Consider the following 6,896-nt stretch of genomic DNA (forward strand, 5'->3'; position numbering starts at 1 on the left):
TAGGACTGGGGTGCTTGCTGGAGAGTAGCGGGCACAGCGGCGGCTCTAGACAGGGTGCTGTGCGGGAGCACGGCGTGGCAGCACGAGAATTGGCGGCGCGAGGGCGTGCTGGCATGAGTGATTGCGGCGGTGATGCTCGGGCGCGGCGGTGCGAGGAGCTCGGCACGGGCTGGTGGCGGCGGCGGCGGCAACTCACGGCGGCTAGGGCACGGCGGATGCGAGACAGAAAGACGGCGCGCGGTTAAATAGGGTGCCCCCCCAAGTCAGAAAAGGAAACGAAGATAAGAGTCCTGATGCCGCACGAAATCTACTGACCGGACGCTCCGGTGGTAGCGACCGGATGCTACCACCCAGCGTCCGGTCGATTCTAGAGAGGTCCAATTCCTCTGGAATCGCGACTGGACGCGTCCGGTGGTCCATGACCGGACGCGTCTAGTGGTCCATGACCGGACGCAGCCAGAGTCTGGTTAGTTGCCTTTAACGCCATGTAGATCGACCAGACGCTGGAACCCTTCCTGACTGGACGCTCAAACACAGAGTCCGGTCACTCCTTGAGCTTCTGTTCACCTCCTATGAACTAACCAGATGCTGGACATCAGAGTCCAGTGCAGCGTCCGGTCACTCATTTTCCAGCAAGTCTTCAATGTTCCTCCGTGATGCCTGTTCCCAATCAAGTCCCAACTCAATTAAGATCCAAATAAACACCATTTGGGACTGATGTGAGTGACCTCTCTCAAACCCGCATATTTTTCAAAATATTTTGCCTTAGGCTATAATTCTTTTTAAGAAAATAGGCAATAAGAGGGCAAATGGAACAAAACGACAAAACAACATTCATGCATATGCAATACTTGTAAGTAAATCTAGTTGCTTGTCAAGTTTGATCCAAGGTTAAGCTTCTTCACACGCTTTTCGGCGGTTATCTTAACCATGTTAGACAAGCCCTATATGCATTACCAAAAATTAAACATGTTGTATATTACAATGAATGCAAAGGACAACACAAGCTTAATTTTTTGTGAAGTTGCTAAAATCAAGCACATTGAGCTCATTCCGCAATCTACAAAATGTAGCCTCATCTAGCGGTTTAGTGAAGATATCCGCTAATTGATCTTCGGTTCTTACACCTTCTAGTGATATATCATTTTTAGCAACATGATCTCTTAGAAAGTGATGGCGGATATCTATGTGCTTGGTGCGAGAGTGTTGAACCGGATTGTTTGCAAGTTTTACTGCACTTTCATTGTCGCACAAAAGAGATACCTTTTCTAGAACTACACCATAGTCTAGCAAAGTTTGTTTCATGTATAGTACTTGTGCACAACAAGCACCCGCGGCAATGTATTCCGCTTCGGTGGTGGACAAAGCCACACTATTTTGTTTCTTGGAGGACCAAGACACAAGTGATCTACCAAGCAAATGGCACCCTCTGGATGTGCTTTTTCTATCAACTTTGCAACCGGCAGAATCCGAATCGGAATAGTCAACTAATTCAAATATAGCTCCTTTGGGATACCAAAGGCCAATGCTTGGTGTGTGCTTAAGATACCTTAGAATTCTTTGTACGGCAATTAAATGTGTTTCCTTATGATTAGCTTGAAATCTAGCACACATACACACACTAAACATGATATCGGGCCTACATGCGGTTAAATATAACAAGCTACCAATCATGGAACGATAGAGAGTTTGATCAACCGGGTTACCTCCCTCAACTAGGTCGAGATATCCATTGGTAGGCATTGGTGTCTTGATTGGCTTACATTCATTCATCTTGAATCTCTTGAGAAGATCTTTTGTATATTTCTCTTGAGAGATGAAGATGCCTTCTTTCATTTGCTTGACTTGAAAACCAAGAAAGAATGTAAGCTCACCAATCATTGACATCTCGAACTCCTTTGACATCAATTCACCAAATTTTTTGCATGAGTCTTCATTTGATTATCCAAAGATGATATCTTCAACATATACTTGACAAATAAAGATATGCCCATTAAGCTTCTTGGTGAATAGTGTGGTGTCGACCTTCCCAATGGTGAAGCCCTTCTTAATGAGGAAGTCCCGAAGGCGCTCATACCAAGCTCTTGGGGCTTTCTTAAGCTCATATAGTGCCTTGGACAACCTATAAACATGATTAGGATATCTAGGGTCTTCGAACCTGGGAGGTTGATCAACATAGACTAGTTCATTAATAAAGTCATTTAAAAATACACTTTTCACATCCATTTGATATAATTTCATTTCATGATGTGATGCATATGCAAGTAGGATATGGATGGCTTCTAATCTTGCAACCGGTGCAAAGGTCTCTCCAAAATCCAAACCTTCAACTTGGGAGAACCCCTTTGCAACTAGTCTTGCCTTGTTCCTCACAACAACACCTTGATCATCTTGCTTGTTACGGAACACCCACTTTGTTCCAATGACTCTTGCACCTTTTGGTCGCTCTTCAAGAGTCCAAACTTCATTGCGAGTGAAGTTGTTCAACTCTTCATGCATGGCATTGATCCAATCCGGATCTTTAAGAGCTTCTTCAACCTTGGTAGGCTCATAGCAAGAGACAAAAGAGTGATGAGCAATAAATGAAGCAACTTTTTGAGATCGAGGCATTACACCCTTTGATGGACTCCTTATGATAAGATCTTATGGATGATCTTGTAGGAGAGGTGTATTTCTTCTATTGACCACTTGAGGAGGAGGTTGTGGAGCATCAACATCTTGTGCTTGTACCACCATTTGCTCATGGGAGATATGAGTATCTTCATTTTCTACCCTCCCATCTTTTTCACCATCTTGTGGCACACTTGATGAAGAGGGTTGATCAATGACTTGTACATCATCTTCATCATCTTTTGGCTTGATGTCTCCCACCGAAATATTTTTCATAGCCTCCCTCAATGGTTCATCACATACATCATCAAGGTTCTCATGTGCTCCTTGGGAGCCATTAGATTCATAAAATTCCACATCACATGTTTCTTCAACCAAGCCGGTGGCATGATTGAATACTCTATATGCTTTGAACTTTGATGAGTAACCAACAAGAAAACCAATATCACAATGTCTTTGGAACTTCCCTAGGTGTTGCCGCTTCTTGTAGATGTAGCATTTGCAACCAAACATCCTAAAGAAGGAGACGTCCGGCTTCTTCCCATTGAGCAACTCATAAGGTGTCTTGCCAAGGAACTTTTGAAGAAATAGGCGGTTGGATGCATAACATGCGGTGTTGATTGCTTCCGCCCATAGAGCTTCGGGGGTGTTGTACTCATCAAGCATTGTTCTTGCAAGAGTGATCAATGTTCGGTTCTTCCTCTCCACTACACCATTTTATTGAGGAGTATAAGTTGCGGAGACTTCATGTTTGATTCCAACTTCATCACAATAGGCTTCAATGTTTGTGTTGTCAAATTCTTTTCCATTGTCACTTCTTATCTTCTTGAGCTTCACTTCAAATTCATTTTGAGCTCTCTTGGCAAACTTCTTGAAACAAGATGCAACTTTAGATTTGTCATGAAGGAAGAATACCCATGTATACCTTGAATAGTCATCAACAATCACAAGACAATAGAGATTCTCTCCCAAACTCTTGTATGTTGTTGGTCCAAATAAATCCATGTGTAGGAGTTCTAGCACTCTTATGGTTGACATGAAAGCTTTTGTTGGATGGGTATTTGCAACTTGCTTGCTGGCTTGACATGCACTACAAAGCTTGTCCTTCTCAAACTTCACATCCTTCAACCCTCTCACCAAATTATTATTCATTAGCTTCTTGAGTGAACTCATACCAACATGAGCAAGTCTTCTATGCCATAGCCACCCAAGTGTTGTTTTGGTAAATAGGCAAGTCTTCGAATTTGCATCTTCGGAGGTGAAGTCCACTAGATATAAGTTGTTGTATCTAAATCCATTGAATATCACTTGATTATCATCTACCTTGGATACAACAACTTCCTTCTCGGTGAACAGGCATTGGAAGCCAAGATCACACAATTGTCCAACGGATAGCAAGTTGAAGCTCAATGAAGCAACATATAGCACATTGGAGATGGAATGATCATTTGATATTGCCACTTTGCCCAATCCTTTAACCTTGCCCTTTGAGTTATCTCCAAATGTTATTTTCTCTTGTCCATCTACCTCTTCATCTAGTGAGGTGAACATACAAGGATCACCGGTCATATGTTGAGTGCAACCACTATCAATAACCCAATGACTTCCATCGGTCTTGTAGTTCACCTACACACAAGAGATTCAAGCTTTAGGAACCCAAACTTGTTGAGGGCCCTTCACCTTCTCAACAAGTGACTTAGCCACCCAAATCTTCTTAGGCCTATTCTTGTTAGGGGGTCCTAAGAACATGACTTTCATCTTTCCACTAGAAACCTTTCTAAGCATGTAGTGAGCATTGAAGACAAAGGGTCTAGCATGCTTGGGCAAGGGTTGTGGCGGTGGAGTTTGGCACTCATGAGCAAAGTGGCCTTCTTGTCCACACTCAAAACATCTCTTTGGCTTTGACTTTGGCTTTGATTGTTGTTGTTGAACTTGAGCCTTCTTCTTCTCTACACTTGCCACATATCCAATGCCACTTCTATCCATCTTCATGACGGTGTTCATGAGTAGCTCACTTTGGAGATACTTTGTAACATCCTAAAATTTGCATTCTTTTAAAATTAGTAAATATGATTTATTTATGCAAATACGTGTGCATTAAAAGATAGGGAAATAATAAATTTTGTGGAATTAAAATTTAAAAATAAGGTTAGAAACTTTTTGATGCATACATGCTGCTGCATATCATTTTGTGAATGTTTGGAATTTATTAAATATTTCAAAAAGAATTGAAATTTGAATTTAAAAAGGGATTTGGAAAATTGTAGAAAAAGAAAAAGAAAAGAATCATTTTTCCCCTCCCTTCTTGAATTTCGTCCCGCAGGCCTTCTCTCCTTCCCCCGCAGCCTAGCTTTCCCCGCAGCCCAGCGCCAGCCGCCAGCCCAGCACCGCTGCCGGCCCAGCACAGCCGCCAGCCCAGCCGCCGCGCCTTCCTCGCGCCCACAGCCGCTGACCGTCCGGCCCCACATGTCGGCGCCGTCCCCTTCCCCGCGTGGCTCGGCAACCGCCCGCGCCCAGCGTCTGAGCAACCGCCGCCCACGACGGGCGTCGTGGGAGCGTCCCCCCGCTCCTCGGCCTTGTTAAATAGCAGCCGAGCCCCCCGCGCGCCCCCTGCTGCTCCCCCGCGCTGTTTTCTCTCGCGTTCACGCCTCGAAAGCCCCACAACCGCCGCACAGAAGAGCTCCGCCGGCCACCGTCCTCGCCGTCCGCATCGCCGCCTTCTCCGAGCCTCCTCGTCCTCGTTCTTCCCTGCGGTGAGAATCCCCTGGCCTCCCTCTACCTTTCGGTACCGTTAATTTCGATTTTCTTGGCTTCTAGAGCCCTGGCCGCATGCGTCCGCAAGCTTTGGCCGCCGGCCATGGCGGCCACCGTGCTACCCGTGTCCTCCGGTCGCCGTATCGGCATGGCCTAGACCCCCTACTCCCCCCGCTTACCCCAGTGCTCCCGGTTCTTCATTTGGTGAACCCTAGCCCCCTAACCGCGCGCACCCAAGACCTCCACGCCGTCGGCCATGGTGCTTTGCCGCCGGCGTTACTGTGCCGGCCGGGTCTCTCTCTCTTCTCTCCCCCGGTTTCGATTCCAGCCGTCCGTTTTCCAATCAGCGGTTGAGATTAGAATATACCTCTTCGGAGGTCAAATAGCTAAAGAGACCCTCGGTTTTCATCTAATTGAACCCGCAGTCCAATGCGTAGTTCCCCGAATGCGCATTCTCGTTTTGAAAACGTAAACTTCACTGCTTAAGTCTAAAATACGTTTTCAGTATTTACAGAAATGCCATTTGAACTGTTTTGCTTATAAAATTGTCGTTTTAGCTCCGAATTGATCCATTCAAATCGCGTTAGCTTCGTAATTCCATAACCTACATGTTAGAACCACTGTTAGTCAAGTTTGGAACTTTTTAATTTCATGGTTAGATTTAATTAAATATATTGCTATAGGAAAACCCGTTTAAATCATAACTTTCGCATTTTAGCTCCGTTTTTCGTGAATTTCGCGTTGACGTGATCGTAGCGAGACGTAGATTATTTTCACAAACATTTTATCTTGTTTTCTATACTGTTGGTGTACTGTTCTAATGATAGGAATGTTTGCTTTGCATGAATGCTTTTGGAATGTTGTATGTTGGCGTGTTGGTCGCGTTCAGACGGTGAGGAAAACGTTGGAGACCAAGAACTCTTCGACGACCAGCAGGACCAGCAAGAGTTTGTGAACCAAGGCAAGTATAGCATGGGCCTACCTTGATGTCCTATTTCACTTTAATCAATTACTCATTTGCATGTGTCTAATTTTGATACCTGTAAGGACATCCTAGTGATTGATTACCCTGTTCCTTGTCTCCAATGGGTTAAAAGCATATGGGTAGATTGCTAGTGCTCTAACTGAACTTGATCTACATGATAATGAATGACTCTATGGAACTAAGAGTTTAACATGATTTATAACAACTGTTCCATAGGGCGAAAGTGCAAATGACCTTTGTTCATGTTGCTCCCAGCCCTCCATAAGGGCTTATCTGTCAACAAAAGCTGGGACTGACAGTGCAGCCGGGGGAGTCATATGGCTCTGACTTTAGCTCAGTAATAGGACCTTTTCTAGCTAGTTAGAGGTTACCTTTTTGGCGTAAATGGGGCTTGCCACGTTGGGTATAGGGTTGCCTCTGTTCCTATGAGTATAGCCACGATGGATATGTGCCATAGGAAAGGGGGGTTCCTACATCTGCCTGCCAAGGAAACCTAGCGGCCCTAACTTGTTAGTGAAACCTATGAAATGGCTTCATAGTGTACCCT

This window comes from Miscanthus floridulus, chromosome 9 (genome assembly GCF_019320115.1).
Source record: "Miscanthus floridulus cultivar M001 chromosome 9, ASM1932011v1, whole genome shotgun sequence".
NCBI classification, from domain to species: Eukaryota; Viridiplantae; Streptophyta; class Magnoliopsida; order Poales; family Poaceae; genus Miscanthus; species Miscanthus floridulus.